Source organism: Panthera uncia, chromosome D1 (genome assembly GCF_023721935.1).
Source record: "Panthera uncia isolate 11264 chromosome D1, Puncia_PCG_1.0, whole genome shotgun sequence".
NCBI classification, from domain to species: Eukaryota; Metazoa; Chordata; class Mammalia; order Carnivora; family Felidae; genus Panthera; species Panthera uncia.
In genome coordinates, this window is record NC_064808.1 from 20,321,473 (window position 1) to 20,349,080 (window position 27,608).

Genomic DNA, 27,608 nt, shown 5'->3' on the forward strand with positions numbered 1-27,608 from the left:
CACATAAGCACACCTATCTATATATGGAAAGATACTTACATCTACCTTTTCTAAACACATACATATACACAGAGAGGGAGATGATAGATCGATCGATTGATATAGATATTTTTATTTATATATATTTATTTATATACATATGACGAATAAAATTTACTGTGGTACTTTGTATTCTATTTTCTTTGTATTCTATTTTGAATAAATTAAAGTGGATAAAGACCCACTAAATTGAATTGGCAATCTTTTAATGGTTTGTAATCAGCACTTTGAAAGATGATGCCATAGGTTATATATCTAATACCAGAACTGTTATAGAAAATAAGCATCTTCTTCATATTGCCAAATTGCTCTTTAAAAAGTTTGAAATAATTTATACTCTCACCAGTGGTATAAATAAATTTTTGTTTCGCTTTGGTTTGGTTTGTTGTTGTTTTTATTTCCTCATCCTGTAGTGCTTGTTTTTTTTTTTTAATTGAGGTATAATTGAGAAATAAAAATTCTATATATTTTAAGATATACAACTTGATATTTAAATTTTTTAAAATGTTTATTTATTTTTGAGAAAGAGAAAGAGAGAGCGTGAGCAGGGGAGGGGCAGAGAGAGAGGGAATCACAGAATCGGAAGCAGGCTTCAGGCTCCAAGTTGTCAGCACAGAGCCTGATGCGGGGCTCGAACTCACAAACTGTGAGATAATGACCCGAGCCAGCCAACCGACTGAGCCACCCAGGCGCCCCAATATATATACAACTTGATATTTTAATGTGTATCTACATGGTGAAATGATCACCACAATCGAGGTAATTAACATATCCATCGCCTCATCTTGTTATATTCTGTTTTTCATTTTGTTCTTTTCTTTTTTTAACTTTGAGAACACTTAAGATCTACCCTTTTAGAAAATTTCAAGTATACGCTGAAGGATTGTTAACTACAGTCATCCTGCTGTGCATTCGATCTCCATAACTTATTTATCTTGCCTAATTAAAACTTTGTATCCTTTGACCAATAACTTCTCCTTTTCCCCCCCACCTGGCCCCTGACAACCAGCACTCTAGTCTGTGTTTCTATGAGTTTGCCCATTTTAGATTCCACATACAGGTGAGATCATGTAGTATTTGTCTGTGAATGGTTTATTTCAGTTTTCTCAAACTGTGTCTGGATGGAGATATGATAAGAGATGTGGAGATTATCTGAAAGAATCATAGTAGGCTTTGGTAAGACCCATTGCACTGAAATGATACATAAACTTTATAACATAACAGGAAATAGAATGTGGGTTTATCTCCCTATGGGCAGCAGGTATTTCTTTAGATGTACCTCCCACTCCTACTTACTCCTCATAATGTAAAAGAAAATAGAGCTCTGGGTTCCTCTTAACCTGTGACTTCTTTATTTTATAGAAGTTACTGAAACCACCAGTTGTTTTTTTGATTTTTGTTTTCTTTTCCCCTAAAGTAAAAAAAAAGGTGGGTGGGAGGTTTCAGGAATCTACATTAATTAACTTATATCCTTGATCTACTGAATATATTTTACATGGTTCATTTGTAGAAACATTATTGAGTCAAATTAAAAGCACCCTACCAGAAGTCAAATCATCAGTCTCACCAAACTGCCAAACAGAACAACTTTTGTTACTGAATACAGTTCTTTGGGGTAATTTGTGCCAGTTCCTTGAAGGTTTAGAAGAATTTGTCTATAAAATCATTAGGCTTGATTTTTGTGTGGATTGGGGAAATTGTAAGGGTGTGATGAGGTGAGTAGGATATAAGGGAGTGAAGGGTATATTACCTACTACCAAATCAATTTATTTAATAGACTTTAGTTTGTTCAAGTTTCCTAAGTATTCTTCAGTCAGTTTTGGCTTTAATATTGCTCTTAAAATTCTTTTAATAGGTTTTCTAATATCTTGCATAAAATTATCCATGGTACTCTACTACAATTTTTAAATTTCAATGTTATTTCTGATTATAACTTGTTTCAGCTATGACTTTAGTGTTGTTTATCTCAGTTATTACAAATGTTTCCTTTCTGTTATTTATTTTTTTCAGCTTTACTTTTGCTTAAAATTTCTGTGATCTCTCTGCAAATGTTACTGTTTTTGTTAATTTCTGCATCGATCCCAAACTTTTCTTTCCAATTTGTTTTCATAATCTCCTTTTTAAAAATCTAGTTTCTTTCATTAAATGCAAAGTCCAATAATATAATATACATTTTTTATAATATACACATTTAAGGCTTAAATTGTCACGAAAGATAGTCATGTCATTGCACCTTAACTATTAAACATATACAGTATTCAGTGCCATTCAGTTCTAAATATTTCATAATATCAAGTATAATTTTTCATTCCTACATGAATAACTTAGTTGGGTAAAGTGTTCTCTAACTGTCACTTGGTTAAGTTTATTCATTAGCTTTAAATCCTCTCTAAACCTGATGTTTTACTCAGAAAATATCAAGAGAATTGGAACTAGTTTTAGTTTTGCTGAGAATCTTTGCTTCTTTTGTAGTGACTGTCCCTATTTTTCTTAATTTCTACCATCCTCTTGATGTTTTTCTATATGTGACTAAATGAGGTATGTTAAAATTTTCTGCTATGATTATGGAATTGTCTATTTCTCCCTGAAAGTTCTATCTCCTTTAACTTTATATATTTTAGGACCATGTTACTGTTATTAGGTGCATTCAAATTTAGAAATGGTATAATACATACAGTTGTGTAACTTCAGGCTTTTAGAGATTTCCTCTGCTGCTAGAGCCTTTCATCTGTATCTATTGAGAAATGCATCATTTTATTTAGGTCATACTACTAGTTAAATTTCCTTTTTTAAATTTCTCACATCTGATAGTCTGTCCTTCACTGTTTTTTCCCCTTTGGTGCTGTGTACCTATTGTTTATCTCTTTCTTAGATTCATATTCAACATTTCTATCTGTTTTGTAATGGGAGCTGTTACTAGGTTAGTTCAACCTTTTTTGTGGCCGGAATCAGAAATTCATACCACAATTACTTACCTAAAATAAGGGCTTGTATTCTAGCTAAATAAATGTTATCTAAGTGACCCTTATTCCAAACTAACAACAACAAAAAAAAGACAATAAAAACTTTACTGAGTTTTATTTTTAGGATTTACTAAATTATTTCAGAGCTAGCACCTTATTACTATTACCACTACAAACAGGGTCTCTCTCAATCTTTCTACCAATAACAGTGATAGTAATAGCTAACTGCAAATTTTAATGCAATGCATACTCTCTCCTAGGTACTTTTTAAATAGCTTTGTGTATATTAACTCCTCACTTAATCCTCACACAAATACTATGAAATAAATGTTACCATTTTCTTCTCACAAAGAAACCAAAGCATAAAGGCTAAATAATTGGTCTGTAATGCCTGAAGTTCCAAAACCTCCCACAAAAGACCACCAGAGTCGTAAGTCAAAGCCAAGCGGCAAGGGTCGTTTATTGCAGGTTCGAACCTGGTCCTCTGCGCACTCGTCGCCGGTGACGCAAGAGGCCACGATCAGGGTTGGTACAGCGTTTTTATAGACAGAGACAAATAGCACAGGGGAGGTTTCAAATTATGAGGGGCCTGATTAGTTGATTTTAAAGTAAGGACATTTGTTGTTCTCTGATTGGGCGTCCTTTGTCTGTCCTTTGGCGGGAAGGCTTTGTCCGTTACTTGTGGTGGGAGGAAAAAGGGGGAAGGGGGAAAGGGGAAGGGGGAAGGGGAGGAATGTGTTGAGCAAGCAGGTTTACAGAAGCGAGAAATGCCGGTTAGTTTATGTACAATCACTCATTCTATTACATATCAGACTACATTTAGGAAGTTTTACAACCCATTCTACTACACAGCGGGTTACATTCAGGAAAGGCCTCACAATGCTCGTAGCAAACAGCAAGCAAAACAGACTTCTCAGCAATTGTATTTCTTATTAAAGATCCATAATAAGCAGAAAAGAGAACCTAGCTTTAAACTAAGGCAGGGCTGTCATTTGGATTGTTCCTTTCAGGTCTGAGATTACTTAATTGTTAAATAACAGAATCCGAACCTTTGATCTGGCTCCAAAGCCCTGGTTCTGCATTTCGACTCAGGCAAGAGACGTTTCTTCCCTGGGCTCCACACTTAAAAAAAAAAAAAAATCCAAACAAGATTTCCCCAGTCAATTCTTTTTGTAGACGCGGATTTCATAGAGTTAAGGAGAGGGTCCCACTTATACTCCCCAGCCATCTTTTAGATAAAGTCTTAGTCTTAGTTGAGATCTGGAATTCCTACTCAAATTCATTGTTTTAGTGTTTGCATGGGTTTCATCCCTTGGTGGGTCCTCCTAAGAGCAGATATCTCTACTGCAGTATATATCTATAAACTGAAAGGTGGCTTCGTATAAGGTATGTAGTTGGAGCTTGAACTGTTAGCTGGAATGTTGACATGCATGCAAATGAGGCCCTTCCTATAATCCTAGACTTATCAGGGGTAGGAAGATACTAGGGGCTGCAGGGAGGGGGTTGGGCGGCAAGGGCTGCCTCTTCCTATGCCACCTCAGTCCAGTACAAAATGCCAAGCCACCTGAGAGTTCTGACTTTGAAAATGACCATTTAGTCCATTTGGAAGATAATGAAATAGCTTTGTTAAAATTTTGTTAGCTTTATTCTTAACTCTGAAGTATTTAATCATTTGGATGTGAGCCTCCATTCATTGGGCGACTACAGATGTTGAGAGAGGCTGTGGAACTCACATGCTGCCCATGGTGGACTTGCTTCCAATATGGATGCTTTGTTATTCATTTTTTCTACCAGATTAAAGTTAAAAATAGAACTACCCTACCATCCAGCAATTGCACTTCTAGGTATTTATCAAAAGAATATAAAAACACTATTTCAACAGGATACTCGCACCTCGATGTTTATAGCAGCGTTATATACAACAGCCAAATTATAGAAATAACCAAATTGTCCATTAACTGATGAATGGATAAAGTAGATGTTGTAGATACATAGATAGATAGATAGATAGATAGATAGATAGTGTGGAATATCACTTAGCCATAAAAAAGAATGAAATCTTGCCATTTGCAATGACATGAATGGAGCTAGAGAGTATTATGCTGAGTGAAATAAGTCAGAGAAAGACAAATACCATATGATTTCACTCATATGAGGAATCTAAGAAACAAAACAAACAAGCAAGTGGGAAAAAGAAGAGAAAGAGAGGCAAACCAAGAAACAAGCTCTTAACGATAGATAGAGAACAAACTGATTATTACCATAGAGGAGGGGCGTGGGGCGATAGGTAAAATAGGTGATGGGGTTAAGGAGTGCACTTGTCGTAATGAGCACTGGGTATTATGTGGAAGTGTTGAGTCACTACATTGTACACCTGAAACTAATATTAGACTGTATATTAACTAACTTGAGTTTAAATAAAAACTTAAATGTGTGACTCTGGAATGTGTATTTCTTTACTGCTCTGTGAGAATGCTCTAGTTTCTTTATATATGGGCTTTGGGGTTGGGTTGTATGTGACACGACAGGGTCATAGTTGACATCTATGTCATCTGGATGTTGCCTAATAGAATATATAACACTTGGTAGGAATTTCAAAAATGTCTCAGGTCACTGAAAAATAATAGCTACCATTCACTAAGAATTTTTCATATGTCAGAAGTAGTGCTTTTGCTTTCTTTAGGTTATCTCACTTAATTCTGAAACAATCCTTTTAGTTAAATACCACTATTTAGTTCAAATTTATTTATTATTTAGTTGAATATCCTTTTATATATGAAGAGACAAATCAGAGTATCTGAAGGCAACAAAGTCAGTGACTGACAACCTGGAATGAACATAAGGCTGTATGACTTTATAATGGTTATAAATGATTATAATGTTACTTTGCTTTCCCAAGAATGAATGAATGAAAAAACCCAGACATTATTTTCCTTAAAGTCAAACTTATCCTGAAAACCTAGCTGAAACAGTTGGATGTGACTTAATCATCTGTACCGCACATCGTATTTTAATGCATTTTTAGGAAGGTTGGACTTGAACATCTGACTAGAGTACCACAATCATGTTTAAACTTAGATTTTTGTTTCAAAATTTATTAGAAAATAGACTGTGGGAATGAATGAATGATATACAGGGGCATCAGATCCTTTTTTGAAATCGATGAATTAACACATTAGTTATTGAGTTATATGAATCGTGATTATTTATCATGCTTCTGATTGAAGGCACCAGCTAAGATATTATCATTATAAAAATAATAACTCAGCTCTTGATTATATGTTTATGTCAAAAGCCCCACTGAGATTTGGAATGCTGATGACCCAAATGCAATAAAAGAACCCTTTATTCATTTATGTTCAGTAAAATAATATTAGAAGATGATATATCCCCTCTTCCTTATGGTTAGCAATTTGGGTCTCATGATTCTCTATTAAATTTATTATTTGTTGGGATATAATTTGCAAAGATTCTGTATTTAGCATTAGTGTCTCTGTTTTGGCTTTTATTATAAGTTATGTGTTCACACTCAAATGGTGAAAATACATACTTTTGGAAATAATCGCAGTGAATGGTACATCCACAGCAACTGTCAGGTTTGCAAAGGGGCTGGTCAAATGGGCAAGAGGTGATAGCATTTATTGATACCAGGGCTTGAACCTTGTGGGAGTGTCAGTGTCTTCTGGTCTTTAGGAATCAAGAGGGAATTACTGCATCTTGACTTCCCTTAACCCTTGCTCTTGTATTATATTCTGCACAATTAACAAAATCTTGTGACAAAATGCACAATTAGATCCAGAGAATTTGTTAGCACACATCCCTAAGACAGACCTGGTGTTGAATGAGGAGATAAGAGTTCTAATTATTTATGAGTCCTATTTGAGCAATACACTGCAGCCTTAAATGTAGATATTTTAATTCTCATATCAAGCCTGGATGGTGGGCAGGGGTGAAGGGTAGGTGTTATGAACTCTGTATTAGGGTTCTGAAGCCACATTTGCCCAATGTTGGGCTTCAAAACCTTTGCCCTTCTTATTAAATGTAGAACACATAAAGAAGATGATACTTGTCTTGGCCGAGTGTTTACTACAAGATAGCTTCCTTTATTTTAATGATGTAGTTTAGTTTCTCCAGAGATACTAGCTCTTTGATTCAGGCATATGGAAAGGCCACAGTAACTGAGTGCATCTAAGGAAATGTCAACTTGCATTCCTCCTTCCATCTGAAAAATCTGACTTTATCATTGAATACATCTTTATTGTACTCTTTGCCCTTGATCTAGTTGTATGAGCATCATAGATATAATTGATTAAGGCTAAATGGGAAACTCCTCATTTATCCTAGATGGAGCATTACTGTCTTTGATGCATCTCACTCTATGTAGAACATAAATATTTATATGTGTTTATATAAGGCAAGTCCAACTTGGACCAATTGTTAGACTAACATTTTTAAAGTGAAAATATGGTGTAAGTAGAAATGAACCTGAAAATTGGTGTAAGGTCTGGCTTCTAACACTTAATACTAACTGTGTAGCCTTGGTCATTGCTTGTAACTTCTCTAAAAAACATCGGTTTATAAATGTTTAAAAATGATTTATTCCAGGCAGATCCTTTTAAGTTGTCTTGAGGATTATATAGGACAACACCTGAAAAATATTTTTACACTGTTTTCCTGACAGCTCAGAGGTAGCCAAACAGAGCTTCTTAAATGAAAACAAAAGCAGAAAATTTTAAAATTCACAAAGGTGGGAGATTATGATTAATTAAAAAGCTAAGTTTCTTTGGAATGTTTTCCCACGACTCCATTTTGAATACAAACAGTAATTCAACATTGCTCAATTCACCAACTTCTCTAAGGGGAATCCTGCTTTCCTGGCAGAAGTTTGATAAAGTTGGTAGCCTACTGATATGTGGATTGTATTTTAACAAAGGGATCAACAGCTCATCCAAGTCCCTTTGACTCTAGAGGGAAATAACACTTTTAGGTGGAAACCTGCAAGATATTTGGACATCTGCATAATGACTGAAATTAGCATAGGTTTACATAGTACACTACTCCATTAGAATTTTGATGACTTGGAAAGGAACAGAAGGTTGTAAATTTCCTAAGGGAAGGTCTCTGGAGGGTGTGAAGTCTTGAAACAAAATCAGCCCAATGTAAGAAACCTGTTGAGAATGACTGAAAGGACAGAAAAATGACAAATGTGTTGCATTTTTCCTAACAAAAAGTGACCTGTTGCTGCTGGTGTGATATAGTACTCTTTAAAGGATGGTAGTAACAGGTGACCTCTCTTTGTTCTGCTTGTTGAGAGGTGATATGGTATGAGTCTATTCATTAGATACCTATAATCATAATTTTCTCATAGCAATACTTGTGTGAGGGGAGAGGAGGAAAATAAGGAAAAGGAAGAAGATGAAATGGTAGAAGATAAAAAGGAAAATAGAGGAGGGGAAGGAAGCAAGAGGAGTTGGGATGAGGTCTGCAAAAACAACAACAACAGGGAATGTGGAATCTGCTCGATTTTATGGTTTAGCTGTCAAGAGGGTGTGCCCTTAAAAGTTTCTAGACTGTGGGAACATACATGGATAACAGTAATTTACTAATTTACTCTGCCACAGATTCTGAAGTCTGCCCAAATTTTCAGCCACTCTCTGCATATGAGGAGAATGGAAAATCACTCCTGTCCTGTTGGTCCTGACAGTAGAAATTTGTGCTTGAACACGTGAGCAAAGGCTGACTTAAGTGAAAAGCTGTCACTTAAAACAGGACAATTGTTTTCTGTAGACATGCTCAAAATCCATGGGCAACTGTAGAATATAGAAAAGTGATTCCTCAAATTTCCCCACCAAAGACCCTTCTGTTGCTTTCTTTCTGTCACATGGAACCCGTAATTTGAATTTTTTTCCTACTGAACATAGTCCATGATTTGATGATTCTTAATGTGTTTTCCATATTCTTATTAATCAGTAAGATCTAGCCTTCTGTCATTCCAGACTGGTATTAGAAAACATCATTCCCTCCTTCAGCTGATTTAAATCTAGTCACACAGACACTTGGCCTTTTAGGTGGCTTTCGTCTTATGGTGGAGAATGGTAGTCACTGCCTTTTTGCAATATTGAAAATAGCTCATGGTATTGCTTAAGTAGACTAACAAACATATGCAATTATAATATTAGAGTAAAAAGGGGAATGAATTCAGACAGCCAACTTCAGATCAGCTAGATGGATAAATAACCTGGTAAGTGAGGTTGGAAAGAGAACTTGGGACCTTCTTGAGCAAGTTTTAATAATTTGCCCCTCACTTTTCTGCCTGCTTTGACAGATGTGTGGCCCATTCTTTTGCATTACTAGTCCCAGATAAGTGGAAAGATGTATGGAAGGTTGAATCAGCGAATGTTGAAGCAGGCCCTGCTCCTAGCTGGATAAAAGATTCAAGAGAATCACTCTGTTTCCCTGAGCCCCGGTTTTCTATCTATAAAATGAGGACATTGGGCTGTGTGATCTTGCTATCTTTTTCTATTCTAAAGTGATGTGATTTTTTTTTAACATTACTTTCACTGAGCCTCATTTTTCTTATCTGTAAAAATGGGAAGAATGCCTACCTCACAAGGTGACTTTGAGGATTTAAAGATAGCAATTGAGTGCCCTTCCCTATACAAATCTACTTGATTCTCGAATTCAGTTATTAAGAGTTTATAGAATGAGTTCAGATAGTGAGGGGTATAACACTGTTTGAATTTATTTGAGTTCAGTACTTCATATAGCATGTGGTGAGTTTTGGATAGTGAGGATTTATCAAATGTTTTTAGTTCCTGGATATCTATGGAAGCACCTTGCATGTAGGCAACACTCAATAAAGATTTCCCCTGGTCTCCTTGACCTTGAGGATAAAGACAGCCTTGTTTAGCTTTGCACCCTCAGCCTGTGGCACAGTGTCTAATAATCAGGAATGTCTGTTTGTGTTTGTGGCCCTCAGGCGAGTCATGGGACCCTGCTGAGTCTTGGGTCCTTTGCTATAAAATGCACTTAACAATGTATATGTCCCTTAGAGTTGCTGTAAAGAATGGTACAAGATCGTCTCAAAAAATGCAATAAAATCACATCTCTCATGCACATATAAAATGAACAGATTCTTAAGATTTTATGAAATTTGCAAATCATTGAGAGAACCAGGAGTATTATAATCATTTAAAAGAAGAATTCATAGTCGCCTGGATGGCTCAGCTTGTTGAGGGTCTGACCCTTGATCTTGCCTCAGGTCATGATCTCACAGGTTGTGGGATTGAGTCCTATGTCGGCCTCCTCGCTAAAGGTGTGGAGCCTGCTTGGGATTCTCCCTCTCCTTCTCACTTCCCTCCCCCAAACAAATATATAAACATGTTTAAAAAAAAGAAAAGTCCAAAATAAACACACATTCATATATCAGGAGTATTGAAATTGATGTGCAAATATGGGTGAACCTAGCTTCCTCCACAGTGTGCAGAGAAGGCAGGTGAACCTCTCTGCTAGACTGGATAAAATTTGTGTGTTTATAGAAAAGAATTATTTGTTTATTTTTTTCTAATAGCTATTTATATTTTATAGAGTTATAGATTCTGTAGAATTCTTCCACAGCATCAGAATCAAAGAGCAGAAGGGTGTGCTAGAGAAAACATAGTTTTCCATTGAAGAACTTTTTTTCCACATTAATAAATGAGATAAATGTAAGTCACTTAACTGGTGCCTAGCATCTAGCTGGACCACCAATAAATGGTTATTTTAAAAAATTGTAATAATGAAATAGTGGCAATGAAATAGATTGAGTGTTTTTGCAGATAATTAATTGTATCAGAATTGCAACTCTAGCAATTACTTAGCCTCTTTCTTAGGTTTGAAATTCATCCTCACATATAATCCAGGATTCTGTTCTCCCCGCCTTTTTAAGTTTATTTATTTATTTTGAGACAGAGCATGAGCAGGGGAGGGGCAGAGAGAAAGGGAGAGAGAATCCCAAGCAGGCTCCACACCATCAGCATAGAGCCTGACACAGGGCTCAGTCCCATGAACCATAAGATCATCACCTGAGCTGATATCAAGAGTTGAATGCTCAACTGACTGAGCCACCCAGGTGCCCCATCTGTACCCCCTTTTGAACTATAAGCTCTACTATGTGTTTTGTTTTGTCTTTTTTAACATGTAGTAAGAAGAGTCAGCAATTCAGACATTTCTATCCAGAGTTATCCTAAGTTTGTGGCAAGGGAACTCTTTCACTGTCCCTTTTGCTTAAGCAAGGGTTCAGTTGTATAAAAAGTGGACTAAATTTTATGGAGTAAAAGTAGAAAATACTGAGACTGTATCTAATTTGCAAATTCTATTAAGATTTGGGCAAGCTGGGAAGACTTTCTAATTAATACTTTTAACAGTTCTTGGTTGGCTGTAGGGAATAAGTGAGCAATTTGGGGATATTTCTAAAGAGGAAGTATTCCATGTGAGGAGTAAGTGTTTTCTGTGGCTCGCTATTTCCTGGAATATGAGGAGATCCATGGAATATTTTATTGCTGCCATAACGATCCTTATAGGTTGGGAGGAGAGGATCACTACAGCTGATGGTCTCATAATATAAACCAGTTAATACAACAGGGTGTTAAATAAGCAATATGGTTTAGATACACAGGAACTGATTTTGTTGAATTTAGTTACAAGAGTCCTATGAATCTAAAATCGATATAAAATTTCAGGCCAAAACAATTGTGATAAGGGAAAGAAAATTTATGTGTTTAAGGAATTAGACCATAATTATGAAGTGATAATTATCATATCATGAAATGACATGAAGTTTATCAATCTTACCTTGGAATTTCCCATAACCCAATGACCAAGTCACTCTTTTTATGTATGTATGTATGTATATATGTATGTAGTCTTAGGGCATATTTGGTATACAAAACATTTTGATATTATTTAAACAAAACAAAAAATAATCTATGAGCTTCTCCTATGCCTGAGTAAGGAAAGAGTAAGAGAAGTGGATTCAGGTTATCTAGTCTTAAAATCTAACCTCCTTCTACCTATAAGTCTTTCCCTTATGATCTGAAAAATGTCAGAGAGAGAGCTATAGGTAGTAAGTGCTAGAAAGATTGATATACTAATTGAATAGGATAATATGTATATAAAAATACTAGTCCAACCCCAGGTTCATGGTAACTTCTCAAATGTTAAATTCCTTTCCACCTTCTGAGGGTATGCGATAACAGGCAGATTTTAGTAAAATCTATAATACTGACTCTGTAATAAATATGTTTTTATTAAGCTTTTGCCATTCACCTGGTATACTTCTACTAGTTGTAATTGTAGATACCAAACCACATTGACCTTCAGTGTAGTTTTTAAAGGAGAAAAGCTTTGTTCCCATCACTTTCTATTACAAATAATAAGAATAGTCTAAAAAAAAATAGCGTGAGTTATGGATGCTAAAAATCTAAACTGTCAACTAGTATTTATCCAGCATTACATATTCTAAGTATATCCTTTTATTTTGTGTGTGTGTGTGTGTGTATGTGTGTGTTTATAGAAGTTACTGGAAGAGCAGAGATAACCCATGTAGATTAACAGAATGGAAACATCCTGAAACTACTCTGGAGTCTGAATAAATTGACCGGATTCAAGTTTCACAAACAAGGAAACTGGTCCATGGACAATTTGCGATAGGTAAGTGAGAGGTGTAATTTACTCTGTTAGAATCCTTCAAAGATTCATTGACTGTGGGGCTGTTAATTGCATTTCAGATGATTCTAATACTCCTTTGGTACAGCTGACAGCTTCTCTTCCCTCCCCAAACATACACATGTGGGTGCCAACATCTGGCTAAATATCTGGCCATTTCATCTTGCTCATTTGGGCTTCAGTCAGTTACAAAAGGAGGAAACGGGGGAAAAAAGTACCCACCTCATAAAACTTTTACTAGCAGTGATTTCTGTGGAGGGGCGGGCGTCAAACTAACTGTTCCTCTAGCAGATGTTCCTTTGCACGGCCTGGGAGTTGTGGCAGATTGGCCTGCCCAGGATTCAGAATGAAAGAGACAACTGATGATGTCCCCCTCCTTTTTTGAAGTGGGGGCAGCAGTTAGGTTTTTAATATGGAACAAAGTGTTTGGAGAAGGTAGCCGGCTTTTTATTCTTCCTTTGAAAACCTGGTGAGATTGGAAAGCTTGATGTGGTAACAGCATGAAAATAGTTGCTGTTGGGCTACTGGAAAAGTTGAACTTGTCTAAATGAACCAGTAGGGAAGCATGAAAGTCCAAGTGACTCCTACAAGTGGCAGTTCATGAGCTCGACATGGATTGTGGCATCTCCTTCAGATAAATGTTGTGCCACCAATTGTCAAGACCATTTGAGCCCAGAAGTAAAACCTGTCCAGCTCTGTAAAATGGAAATATGTTCATTCATCTGTGGTGTTTCACTGTGTTGAAGAGAAAAAAATATATAAAGTTATAGTGGCATTAAGCTCCATCTATATGGCAAGGGAGACATTTATACTTGCCATTTTAATTGGCAAATACTTACTTGAATCAGTCATGCTGTTTTAAGGGAGAAGTAGAAATGTTATACAAACCGGTAGGAGGAATTGCTCATACGTTTTCCTGTTAATATTTAGCTCTCCCTGGGCTGCATGTATAACAGATATCTGTCCTAAATTCATAAGTCAAGACTTTCCTGGAATACAGCTATTCTCTCCCACATCAACTCCATCACGTTATTTAGATTAAGCTAATAGAAGACATGCTATCTGTCTTCAGGGAGCCCACTTTGTTTTGAGAGTCCCATAAGAACATTAGATATGCAGAAAGTGCTCTCTAAAGATGAGGAGGCAATGGCAAGATAAAGTATCATAGGGGAACATGAACGAATGGAGAAGAAAAGATTTTAAGCTCTTTTTTTTTTTTTCCAAGTATGCATGATTGCCCCTTTTCTTTGCCTTTAATCTTAATCCTTCTAGCTATTCAGAAAAGGAGGTGCTTTTTGCTTGTTTGTTTGTTTATTTGTTTTTGTTGTTGTTGTTGCTTTTAGTTTGGATCTTTTATAGGGAAGATAGTCACCTGTAAGTGAAAAGAAAGTTATTCTGGCAACATATGTGAGCCAGAACAGAAGAAGAATGTGAAAACAAGGGGGAAAAAGGGCAGTACTGGCCTGTCTTTATACGTTTGTACTTTTCTCAAAAACAACAGAAAACTTTGCAACTCTACTTCTCCCTGAACTTCTGTCCATCCCCCCCACCACTCTTGTTTCTGATTGTTTTTCTTAGCATTCTCTTTGCCCATCATAACTTGGCCTTACACATAGTCTCACAGCCTCTCTAGCCTCTTTCCCTTTATTCAGCTTCAAACCCTGCTACAAATTGCCTGAATCTGTTAGATTGAGCTCCAGAAACAAAAACCATTCCAGTTATTTTAACAGATAAAATTTGGGATGCCTGGGTGGCTCAGTAGGTTAAGCGTCCGACTTTGGCTCAGACCATGATCTCAGGGTTAGAGCCCTGCCTTGGGCTCTGCGCTGACAGCTCAGAGCCTGGAACCTGCTTCAGATTCTATGTTTCCCTCTCTCTGCCCCTCCCTTCTCACACTCTGTCTCTGTCTCTCAAAAATGAGTAAGTGTTAAAACAAAAACATAAAATTTAAGAATCGTTAACCAGATGGGGCACCTGGGTGGCTCAGTTGGTTAAGCATCCTACTTCGGCTCGGGTCATGATCTCACAGTTTGTGAGTTCGAGCCCCAAGTCAGGCTCTGTGCTGACAGCTCAGAGCCTGGAGGCCACTTTGGATTCTGTGTTTCCCTCTCTCTGCCCCTCCCTTACTCACACTCTGTCTCTCTCTGTATGTCAAAAATGAATAAATGTTAAAAAAATAGATAAAATTTAACAATCATTAGCCAGATATTGGAGAACTGGAAAGGCAAAAGAGGACCCTGAGGAATCAAACATGTAGTCACTACAGAAGTGGCTACAGTATCTTCAGGGACAGCAGGCAAGACTTTGAAATGATTAGAATTTAGAATATTGGAGGAGGGGTTTTGCAGACCTGGACTTCAGAAATCTTGGGTGAGAGCATTGTCTGAAAAGCAGAGGAACTTCAGAAGCTCAGGGGTGAGGAGGACTCCACATTGCTGAGATTCATGACTCCAAGAATTCTACCAGCTCCGGGTGCTAGTGCCCCAAGAGCTCAGATTGGGGCCATATGAGCCGCAACTCAGAATTTTGTGAAGGATGCTGTTCAGCCAATATTATACCCTGAAAAACTAGAAGGAGCTCAACAGACAGAACTGAGACCACATCTCTGAGGATGGGATACCAGGCAGCTAGTGTTGTTATAGCTCTTGGAGAGGGGGACAACGAGGTTATTTCTAGGAATGTAGAAAACAATGCAAGATGGAACCAACTGCTGTGTAGGGTAATGGTATCAGGGAACAAGTGTTAAGTTCCTTCTTCCCCTTGAACCTTGCAGTTTCCCTGTAGTTCTCTCTCTCTATTGATAGAAATAGGGAGCCCAGTGGCAAAGGGGATGCATTTTGCAAAGACCCAAGCCCCACCTCTCAAAACGGAGGAGGATGGATTTGAATGAAAGGTAGTAATTTAACAGAGCCTAGTAGAAAATACTGACACTTAGGCACCAGGGCTATAAAATGAACAGTTTTCGTTAAAATCAACTAAAAGCATTTGTGTGATTGCCCTGTAGTCCAGATGTAAAATATGTAGATGTTATTGTTGATGTTTGAATTTTTAATGAAGTGTTTTATTCTGGAACAATTGTATGTTAATGTGTGCTTTTAAGAAATAACATGGGCGCCTGGGTGGCTCAGTTCCCTAAGCATTTTACTTCAGCTCAGGTCATGATCTCGCAGTTTATGAGTTGGAGCCCCATGTAGGGCTCTGTGCTGACAGCTCAGAGCCTGGAGCCTGCCTCAGATTCTGTCTCCCTGACCCTCCCCTGCTCATGCTCTCTCTCTCTCTCTCTCTCTCTCTCTCTCTCAGGAAATGAAGAAACATAAAAAAATTAAATAACGTGGAGGAATTCTGTGTACCCTGTTCCCCTTTTCCCCTAATGATTAATTATCTTACAAACCTATAGGACAGTAATACAACACGTATATTGACATTAGTACAGTCACAATGCAGAACATTTCTTTTTTGTTTAATTTATTTGAATTCAAGCTAGTTACCATACAGTGTAGTACTGGTTTCAGGAGTAGAACCCAGCAATTCATCACTTCCATATAACATCCAGTGCTCATCCCAACAAGTGCTCTCCTTAATGTCCATCCCCCATTTAGCCCATCCCCCACACCCACCACCACTCCAGCAATTCTCAGTTTGTTCTCTGTATTTAAGAGTTCTTATGGTTTTCCTCCCTCTCAGTTTTTATCTTATTTTTCCTTCCCTTCCCCTGTGTTCATCTGTTTTGTTTCTTAAATTCCACATATGAATGAAATCATATGTTGTGTGTCTTTCTCTGCCTGACTTATTTGGCTTAGCATAATACCCTCTGGTTCCATCCATGTTGTTGCAAATGGCAAGATTTCATTCCTTTTGATTGCCAAGTAGTATTCCATTGTGTGTGTGTGTGTGTGTGTGTGTGTGTGTGTGTGTGTGTGTGTATATATATATATACATATATATGCAATATATATATTGTATATATATGTGTGTGTGTATATATATATATATATATATGCCATATCTTCATTATCCATTCTTCATTTGATGGACATTTGGGCTCTTCCCATAATTTGGCTATTGATAGCACTGCTATAAATATCGGGGTGCATTTTTATATTCTTTGGATAGATACCTAGTAGTGCAATTGTTGGGTCATAGGATAATTCTTTTAAATTTTTTGAGGAACCTCCACACTGTTTTCCTGAATGACTGTATGAGTTTGCATTCCCACCAACAGTGCAAAAGGGTTCCCCTTTCTTCATATCCTCGCCAACATCAGTGGTTTCCTGGGTTGTTCATTTTAGCCATTCTGACAAGTGTGAGGTGGTATCTTATTGTGGTTTTGATTGGTGTTTCTATCACCATAAAGCCCTTCCTGTTGTCTTTTTATAGCCATACTCACTTCATTCACATCCCCCAACTTCTTCCTTAAGCAGCTGGCAACTACTGATCTCTCAGTTGGTATAATTTACTCATTATAGGGATGTTGTATAAATGGAACCATACACTATGTAGCATTTGGAGTTGGCTTTTTTTATGCAACATAATTATCAGGGGTTTCACCTAAGTTATTGGATGCAATACTTAATTCATGTTTTTCAACTGAGTAGTATTTCTGGTAAGGATATACAGTAGTGTGTTTAACCATTCACTGCTGAAGGATGTCTCAATTGTTTCCAGTTTGGGCTATTATAAATAAAGTTGCTATAAAAATTAGTGTACAGATTTTTATGTGAACATAGGATTTCATTTCTTTGCCCAGAAGTGAATTGCTGGACTATATGACAGTTGCATATTTAGAGTTTTTTCCCCTTGTTTTTGGTTGCATATTTACAGGTTTTTTCCCCTAGCTTTATTGTGATATAATTGACATATAACATTGTATAAGTTTAAGGTATACAATGTGATAATCTGATATAAGTGTACATTGTTAACTGTTTACTGCAATAAGTTTAGTTAGCATGCTTCATCTCAAATAATTGTGGTGGTGGCAAGCACATTGAAGATCTATTATCTTAGCAACATTCAAATACACAAAACAATATTGTTAACTATAATCATCATGGTGTACAGTAGCTCTCCAAACTTACTCATCCCTTATAACAAAGTTTATACCTTTGGAGCAATACTTCCCTATAACTTCCACCCCAGCCTTGGTAACAGTCAATCTACTATTTGTTTCTATGAGTTCAGTGTAGTTAGATGCCATATAACTGAGATCATATAGTACTTATCTTTCTCTATCTAACTTATTTTCCTTAGCATAATGCCCTCAAGCCTTACCCATGTTATCAAAAATGGCAGGGTTTTTATGACTGACTATGGCATTTTCTTTATCCATCTATTGATGGACACTTAGGTTGTTTTCATGTCTTGGTTATTATGAGTAATGCTACACTAAACATGGGAGTGCAGATATCTGTGCAAGATAATTTTATTTTCTTTGAATATATACCCAGAAGTGGAATTGCTGGGTCATATGGTAGTCCTATTTTTAATTTTGGGAGGAATTTTCTTAAGTGGCTATGCCAATTTACATTCCCACCAACAGTGCACCAAGGTTCCTTTTTTTCCACATCCTTGCCAACACTTGCTATATTTTGTCTTTTTGATAATAGTCATTCTAACAGATGTGAGGACGTATCTCATTATAGTTTTGATGTGCAAAAGAAAAACTGGAAAAAGATCCTCTTACCAGGAAAGGGAGGACAGAGGGAAGGGTGAGCTACCCCAGCCTTCTGGGACATTACATGAAGGACCCACTTGGGTTTGACCCCACCCGGAGACTGGCAAAGCTAAGCTGTATAGGGGTAGGTAAGAACAAGTAAGAAGGGCAGTACTAACAGTATCAACCATGCAGTGGGAGTGATGGTGCTTCTTAGTGACCTGCTCTGCAGAGGACCTCATCAGCTTTTGCCACTAAAGAAACAAGCCTCAGACTGCTACGCATTTCACTAGATTTAACCCCACACATTTTCATGTTTGCAGATACCAGCCATTCTGGGTTCTTCCATGTTCTCTGCCATAGCCTCGGAAGGCTGTGGACCCTGAATCCCATCTGGCAGCCAGCCCTGGTCTTTGTGGCTATACAAGTACAAAATGCCATCCCACTTGATTTTTGCCTTTGTTGGTTGTGCTTTTGGTGACAGATCAAAAAAAAATTGTTGGCAAGACTGATGTCAAGGAGCATTGTCCCTAATTATCTCATTGTAGTTTTTATTTTCATTTCTCTAAAAATTAGTGATGCTTAACATCATTTTTTGTGCTTATTTTCTATATGCATATCCTCTTCAGGGAAATATCTGTTCATGTCTTTTGCCCATTTTCTAATTGGATTGTTTGGTTGTTTGTTTTTTGTTTTTAACTGTTGTTAAAAACTTTTCACTAACTCCATTCCACTGTATTTGGGTAAGACTGCATATAAATTCATCTTAAAGAGATCATTGTTGGGCCTCTGGGTGGCTCAATTGGTTGTCTCCAATTCTTGATTTCTGCTCAGTTCATGATCTTGAGGTTCATGAGTTTGAACCCCCTGTTGGGTTCTTCATTGACAGTGCAGAGCCTGCTTGGGATTCTCTCTCCCTCTCTCTCTACTCCTCCCCTGTTCATACTCTCTCTCTCTCTCTCTAAATAAATAAATAGATAAACTTTTAAAAAAAGAGAGAGATAATTGCTTCACATAGGAGTGAATTAAAAATAATTATTGAGGGGCACCTGGGTGGCTCAGTCAGTTAAGCGTTTGACTTTGGCTTGGGTCATGATCTCACATTTTGTGGTTTTGAGCTCCATGTCGGGCTCTGTGCTGACAGCACAGAGCCCAGAGCCTGCTTCAGATTCTGGCTCTCCCTCTCTCTCTGCCCTCCCCCACTCTCAGTCTGTCTCTCTTTCCGTCTCAAAAATAAACATTAAAAAAATTTTAAAAACTAATTATTGAATGAAGTAATAGATACTAAACGAATTAAACTAATAACTGTCTCCTACATGGTAAAGAATATTTTAGGCACTAAGGAAGATATAGATGTCCTGTACTATATACACATCATACAGATCTAACTATCGAATCATAGAAAAACCATTCCCAGTGCTAAAATAGAAATACTAGCATCACTACAATATATGTTAGGAAGGTGTTTTTATCTCCTTGGAATAAGACGGTGTCTTGTTCCTCTTTGCTGCTGGTGCTTCATGCAGCACATTACTCATCATACATGACTTGCTATAGGAGTTTAGCAGAGGGAGAGAGCATGCTTTGAGTTGGTAGGAAGTAATCTGTCTTATTTTTTCAAAAAAAAATACAGAAAAGGAGTTCTATAACATTTCTAGATAATGTATTCTCACATTTCACATTTCTTTAGCAAGTTAAAGAATTCTTAATGTGAATTCTATTCCTACAAATGAACTGAGGTGCTTATTTTTCTGGTAGAAGCAGAAGAAAAATAAACACCTTTCTTCACATACGTACTTTAAAATATTTAAGGTCAAGTGGCCCCACTATTTAATCATACATGCTTTATCCCCAAATACCAACTGCAATAGCCTCATGTTTTGCCATTTATATAGACGGGTGGTCTATGAGTCAAATGTCAATTCCACCCATCCCGTTATACACAATAAAAAATAAATATGGTGAATAAACAAAAATAGCAGTATATGGTAACAACATGATTTAGCACCACTGTCCTTTAAGACAGGCATTAATTCTGTCCTTAAACATAACCTAAGGAGGGGCTGTGATTTTCATGAACTGATTATAAAGTCTGTCAGGGTGGATATCACATAAACAATGACCTTCCAGTTTTATAAGGAAGGGACGTTAGCCACAAATATAAAAATAACCCTGACAGAAAGTCAGAAGCACTGCTAACAAATAGTCTAGCATTCCACTTCTGGACTAGTGGATGCTAGAGGCTTAGAGAAACCAGGAAGAACCCGGATGCTAAGAACCTCGATGGACCAGAAACAAACTATGTTTAATGCAAAACAAAGGACTTCCTGCAAAAGCAGAAGAGTTCTACTCACTGTTGCAGTTGAAAAGACACCTTTGGGGCCTACATCATAAATACTTACTTAGAGGACATCAGCTTTGACTTTGTGTATTGATAAGGCAGGGGTATAACTTAGGGGATTTTCTAAATAATGAATATTTACAAGATCATTAAAAAAAAAGCATTCTGGTTTTTGTTTGGTTGTCTTCACCTTAAAAAGTTTGCTCTTCAGGTGATAAGCTTTCCATGAATGCCTGGTACTATAAAATAAATAGAAAGAGTGGAATTTGAAGTATGGTAAGTTTCACTTTGTACAATTTTCAATAAAGACTAAGAGTCAAGATAGCATATTGAAATAAACAGACTATATTTATACTTGGCATACCTTGTTTCATGGAAATTCACTTTACTACTTTCCCTATACAGAAAATTAGACTTAGAACTCATACCCTTAAAAAACTTCCAAGAATTTTGGGATGCCTGGATGGCTCAGTCAGTTGAGTGTCCTACTCTTGATTTTGGCTGAGTTCATGATCCCAGGGTCGTTGGATTGGGCCTGGCATTGGTCTCTTCTCTAAGTGTGAAACCTGCTTAAGATTCTCTCTCTCTCTCTCTCTCTCTCTCTCTCTCTCTCTCTCCCTCTCTCCCTCCCTCCCTCCCTCCCTCCCTCCCTCTCTTTCTGTCTCTGTCTCTCTCTCTCTCCCTCTGCCCCTCTCCCCTGCTTGTGCTCTTCCCTTCTCTCTCTACAAGAAAAAAAGAAAGAAAAATCCAAGAATTTGGAACCTGATGGCAGAATTTAATCTGTCATTTGAACTTTGTAGTTGCCACTAATTGAAATGATTAGGATGCTATACAGTATTAGGCATATAGAATGATCTATATTAACAGAAAACTACCCTATTCTGTGGGTTTTAATGTTTACAAAGATTATTAGGTTTTAAAAATTGGCCACATATTAAGTAATTATTTCCTTTTAAATATTTTTTATATCCAGAATTAAAATATTATTTAAAATACATCTTGGCATTATCATAAACAAAATTTGTTTTATTATTAAAAACTTAGAAACAAAGTAATGGAATAATCACTTTTATAAGGAAGAGAGATTCCTATTATATAACGTATTTAAAATATTGTAGTTTGTTTTTCTTCTTCTTTTTTAAAGACTGCATCTCTGTTTCTGAAGATTTGCCCCTTGGTGAATTGTATTACATCATTTTTAAAAGGACTTATCGCAATGGAGGCAGCAGTTTATGGGAAAAGACAAATCTAAAGTCATGTTTCAAAATCTGGCTTCCCAAACTGGAGTAAAACAAGAGAAGATAGGATTAAAAGGAAATTGACTTGCAAGAAATGACTGGGAAGCCAAGAGCCCATAAGAAATTCCTTAATAAAATATGAATTTTATTCTCAGAGCTAAGATCAGGATATAAAAGCTAATAAAGAAATTAAAGACATCAGAAACTAAGTGTCTAAGAGTGGCAGATACTCTGGATTTCTATCCTCCTGAATGTGATCTTGCACTTTTTCTGACCATGTGATACAAGATTTAGCCAATTTTTCTGAGCCACCTTCACGTGACCTGGTTGAGAGCTGAGAGCTGATAGGTAGGCAGTGCAGAGAACACAGTCAGAGCGATTGCATCTTCTTGCCACATTCCAGCTTATCAAGCATAATTTCAGAAGTTTCCAGGTGCATTTGAAACACCTTTTGAATGAAAAATTGGTCCATGTCTCTGAAGTCTCCTCTCCTGCTTGTCCCACTAGGTAAAATCATATTATTGGCAGTACCTCAATTTTCTCAACTTTTTTTCCACCATTGACAAATATGCTAAGTATCATGGGAATACCTTATGCCTGATATATCACATTTTACATCTTTAAAGCTCCATATTCATGTTACAAATACAATGAAATATCTCTGCAGTAAAGCAAAATGCTTCACAGTGCACATTTACTATTCGAGAAACCAAACCATAAACCAGGAATTTCAAGGCAGTAAAACAATTTGAGACAACCATTCTATTCAACTGAATGGTATGCATCTATTTCAGAGAGCAACCCCTAAATTCAGTGCCTCGCACAGAGAAGGCACGGCAATAACAAATTTTTGAATGAATTGTTGTTCATTTCATACATTTGGAAATAACAAAGTAAAACCAATAGTGTGCTGGAAACCCAGCTACCTGAGAATAAAATAAATAAAAAAATAAAAGCTCTGTTTTTTGGTGCTTTCCTGTTTCTGTGGTGTAAATACTCCCCCTATGGCCTATTTCAATTACCAATGTGATGTCAGTGAACACAGAGGAGGGAAGAGATGTGCAGAATATTCTCTTGTAGGCTGGTGCAAACTAGCTTCGGTACCTACAGGTAAGCTCCTTGGCTTGTTTTCATGGGATTTGGCCAAAGAAAATCATGGCATCAGCTTTCCTATTGGTTAATTAGCTGTTTTGATTTTGATGGAAACTGGAGGTGGGTCTTTTTCTCAGTAACGATAACAAAGTGTTCCTTTTTTTCTGGTGGGTTACCTGCGGGAAGAAGATTATAAGAATGCCTCCCCAGGAGTTCCCATGCTTTTGATAGCAAATAAAATCTAACGAAGTCCTTGTGGATTTTCCTGAAGTTGAAAAAGAAATCTCTTTAACAAGGGCCACCTACTTTGGGCCTGGAAGCTGATAAGCATGCCTTGAAGAATCCTTATTCTTAGTCACTGTTCCAGAAGTGAATAGGAAAGCCTTAGGCAAAGCACTCTTTTGGCAACATGGTGTATTAAATCTAAGGATTTCTAAAACCCTTCCAATCCCCCATGATGCTGAACTACTTTTGAACTCAAGAAATTTAGTGCATAGGAGAGCTACAAAAACCTTAAGAATAGTTTAACTATGGCTGAAACAATCATTCATTATAGAACTTCAATGGACCAGACTCTGTGCTAGACATTTATATGTGTTTGTTTGTTTGTTTTGTGTTTGTTTGTTTGTTTTTTAATTCATGTGCCTTTATATTTTGTGGTAAAAGTAGAAATTCTTTCACCTAATGAAGGATGAAAATGGCATCCCACAGGTTATTGAAAATAATATTTTAAGGGTGCTCGGGTAGATCAGTCAGTTAACCCTCCAGCTCTTGTTTTGAACTCAGGTCATGATCTCACAGTTTGTGAGTTCGAGCCCACATGGGGCTCGGCCCTGTCAGCATGGAGCCTGCTTGAGATTCTCTCTCCCTCTCTCTCTGGCCCTCCCCCACTTTTGATCTCTTCTCTCTCTCTCTCAAAATAAATAAATAAACTTTTTAAAAAGTAGTGTTTTAATAACAACAATGGCAAGCATCATCTGTTTCATATCTACTATGCCTTAGACATTTCACATTTAACATTTTGGTCAAAACTCTTAACATCGTTTCTGTTTTATAGATGAGGTAGATGAGACTGAAATTGAAAGTCATGCATGAGGTCAAGAGCTAATAAATTAGAGAGCAGGAGTTGGATCACAAGTCAGTTTTTCTCCAAAGTCATTGGCATGTATGAATTCAGTCATTCCACAAATGTTTACTGAGCACCCATCACGAGTCAGGCAGTCTTGGCTTCGGGGATTGAATGGGGAACAACACAAACACAAACTCCAGCTCTACTCAATCCACATTTTAGCCCACAGAAGCAGTCAATGAAAAACTAAGTAGAATGAAATAATATTAAATAACCATTATGTTGGGTGGTGTCACACTCTGTAGGAAAATATAAATTAGAGTAAGAAGAAGTAGTATTGGTGAGGAAGCACCTTGCAATTTTAAATGGATAGTCAGAGGAGGCATCACTAAGAAGGCAAGAAAAACCAAAAGGAGGTGAGACACTGAGGCACTCAAATATCCAGGAGCAAAGATTTTCAGGTAGAGGAAACAAGTGGAGAGGCCGTGAAGTGAGAGCATGCTCAGTGCATTTGAGGAGCTCCAAAGTCCATAGAGAAGTTAGGAAGAACAAGCAAGGGAGAGAGTGATGGAATTGAGGCACCGGAATGGGAAATGTGGGTTAGGAGGCTGGCTTCCTCTAGGTTCTCTGGTTAAGTGTAGCCTAAAGAGAGGTGAATGATGGTACAAGAAGAGAGAACGATTAACAGGCTATGGCAATCATTCACGTGAAAGATGGTAGTTTCTAGCACCATGATGATAGAGGGGCAAGTGGTAAGAATTGATTGGATTCTGACTATGTTTTGAGCATATATAATTTGTGAGATTAGTAAAGGTAGGATGTGAAAGAGAAAGAGATTAAGAATAATGCTAATTTTGGGGGTTTGAGTAAATGGAAGCTTCAATTTACATTTAGTGAAATGGGCAGGGAAGAGAGACTTGAGGTGGATGATGAGCTTGTTTTTTTTTTAATTTTTTTAATTTTTTAATTTTTTTCTTATTTACTTATTTATTTTTTAATATATGAAATTTATTGTCAAATTGGTTTCCATACAACACCCAGTGCTCATGCCAAAAGATGCCCTCTTCAATACCCATCACCTCCCCTCCCCTCCCTCCCACCATCAACCCTCAGTTCTCAGTTTTTAAGAGTATGAGCTTGTTTTTAAATGTAGTAAGTTTAAGATGGAAGAGATACAGGACCAGAATAGTATTATCTAAATTGAAAGTATAATTATAAGTTTCAAAAAGTTAATCTATATGAAATGACTATAAATGTTGGTTAAGTCTTTTTCTTCATCATTTTCTCAGCAGGATAATATACATATGTCAAGACTAAGATTTAGAGACTGGCTATAATAGGATAGGTGGACTTTGGGCAACTTATTTCATATGCAGAGGAGGGATAGTTGTTGTTGTTGTTGTTGTTGTTGTTGTTGTTGTTTTAATTTGGCTTAAAAAATCAGAGCAAGCTGATGTGTGCTTGTAGATACAGAGTTTCTCATGATAAAAAGAAGAGTCAAGAGAAGAGAAGATAGTATGGCATGATCTTGCTGAAGTCATTTTTTAAAACCTAAAGGGGTGCCTGGGTGGCCCATTTGGTTAAGCTTCCAATCCTGATTTCAGCTCAGGTCATGATCTCACAGTTGGTGAGATGGAGCCCCACATGGGGCTCTACACTGACAATGCAGGGCTCTGCTCTGATAGCATGGAGACTGCTTGAGATTCTCTCTCTCCTTCTCTCTCTATCCATCCCCTGCTCGCTCTCTCTGTCTCAAAATAAAAATAAATAAACATTAAAAAAACAAAAAGCCAAAGCTTTAGAGTTTGTAAAGAACATAAATTGAAGAATCTGGCTGACTGAAAGAGTAATTAACCTGGGATATGAGCCATTTTGCTCTGGGGGTCCAAACGCTAATATCTGATACAGGGTTAGGTAAATTCTTCTACCTGAGACATGAGTGTGATGTTGTCACATGTTGTCAATGGAAGATGTAAAAAGGCTACGTAAAGAAGATTGTGCCTTAGAGCAATATTCTAAGTGTGCTCACTGCCAAATGGTGCTTGTTGCACAATATCTTGACCAAGATGAAAGTGAATAGACATGCCCCAAGCAAAGTATGGCCTAAGACATTCTCAGAAATAACACTGGACATTTCATGAAAAAAAGTAATTTTTTTTAATACTCTAAGCAAATTAGGAAGTGTCTCATCCAGACATTATTCAGGGCTCATTTTTTTACTGTCTGGTTGGAGATGCCAAAGATTATTCCTGTTATATGTCCTAGACTACAGCCATCTCTCCATACAACCCTGGTGTGCTGAATGGTGACCTGCCCATCTAGAGGCATTAGGGACTTCTGTGGGAATTTTGACAGTTAAGTTCCAGTGTCACTTCTCTATCCTGAGGCAGCTCCTTATATGCCATTTTGTTGCTTTCTTATGCTTTATGAATTTAGTTGGTTTTCCTTAACTTTCTTAGATGCTGTTAACCTATGCTGTTACCTATGTTATATATGAATTATATTCATAATTCACCCTAAGATGATAATGTTTTCCCTGGTCTAATATTACTTGTTCTTTCTGTAAAAAGGATTTGATGCTCCCACCTGTCCTTCCCTTACCCAAGAGCCCTGTTCCTTGGGCTAAGTGTCTTGAGCTCCTGCAGTGTAGTCTATTTCAGCTATCCCAGCTACCCCTTTTCCCACAACGCACAGAAACATGTTAACAGCTGGCTGCTGAAATAGATGCCTCGTTGGAGAGTACCTCCTTGGATTTACACACACAACTAGTTGAACAGTGAGCATCAGGTACTGATTATTATGCTTTTCCTGGAGGCAGGACCATGCTAGATCCTACTAGTTATCCCAAGGTCTAGAGGGTCAATGTTTTGCTGCTAATCTGTGCTGAGGCACACCGGACAAGGCATACTCTCCTTTTCTCACATCTGCTTTTTAGTCATTTATTTTTTTCTCTGTACTTCTGCTTTCAAGTTACAGCCTTTTTCTCAGTATTTGGAGCAAATATTACCTTCATAAACGATCTCCTGATTTTCCCCTATTGAATATGTACTCCTTGGTTTGTCGTTGCATTTTGGTGGACATGTCTTATAGTGTCTCATATATACCTCCTTATATGTGTGTAGATGTTCTTCCCTTCTTATTTGATGATTAGCTCCTTCAGTATAGCTTGAACAAAAAGCATCACTTAGCTCTACAAAACCTGGGAATCCCTAGGGCAGCTGAGAAATTTAATGAGACCCATAGGCTGGGAGTCTGGGATGTATTAGAAAAGGCTTAAGAAAAATCCCCCTGTAGACAACTAGCTTTAATTATAATTGAGATTTAAATTCATTTCAGTAATATACATTCACTTTTGGTACTCCAGCTCAGGGTTGTAAATTTTATCATGGAACACCAGGGTGAAATGGGCAAGAGAAGAAAGGGCTGGTAAATATTAGCAGGCTATTAAAACCATCAGTTTGATCTATTTTATTATTATATTACTTGGATGAATAGGGGTGTTGGGAATCTT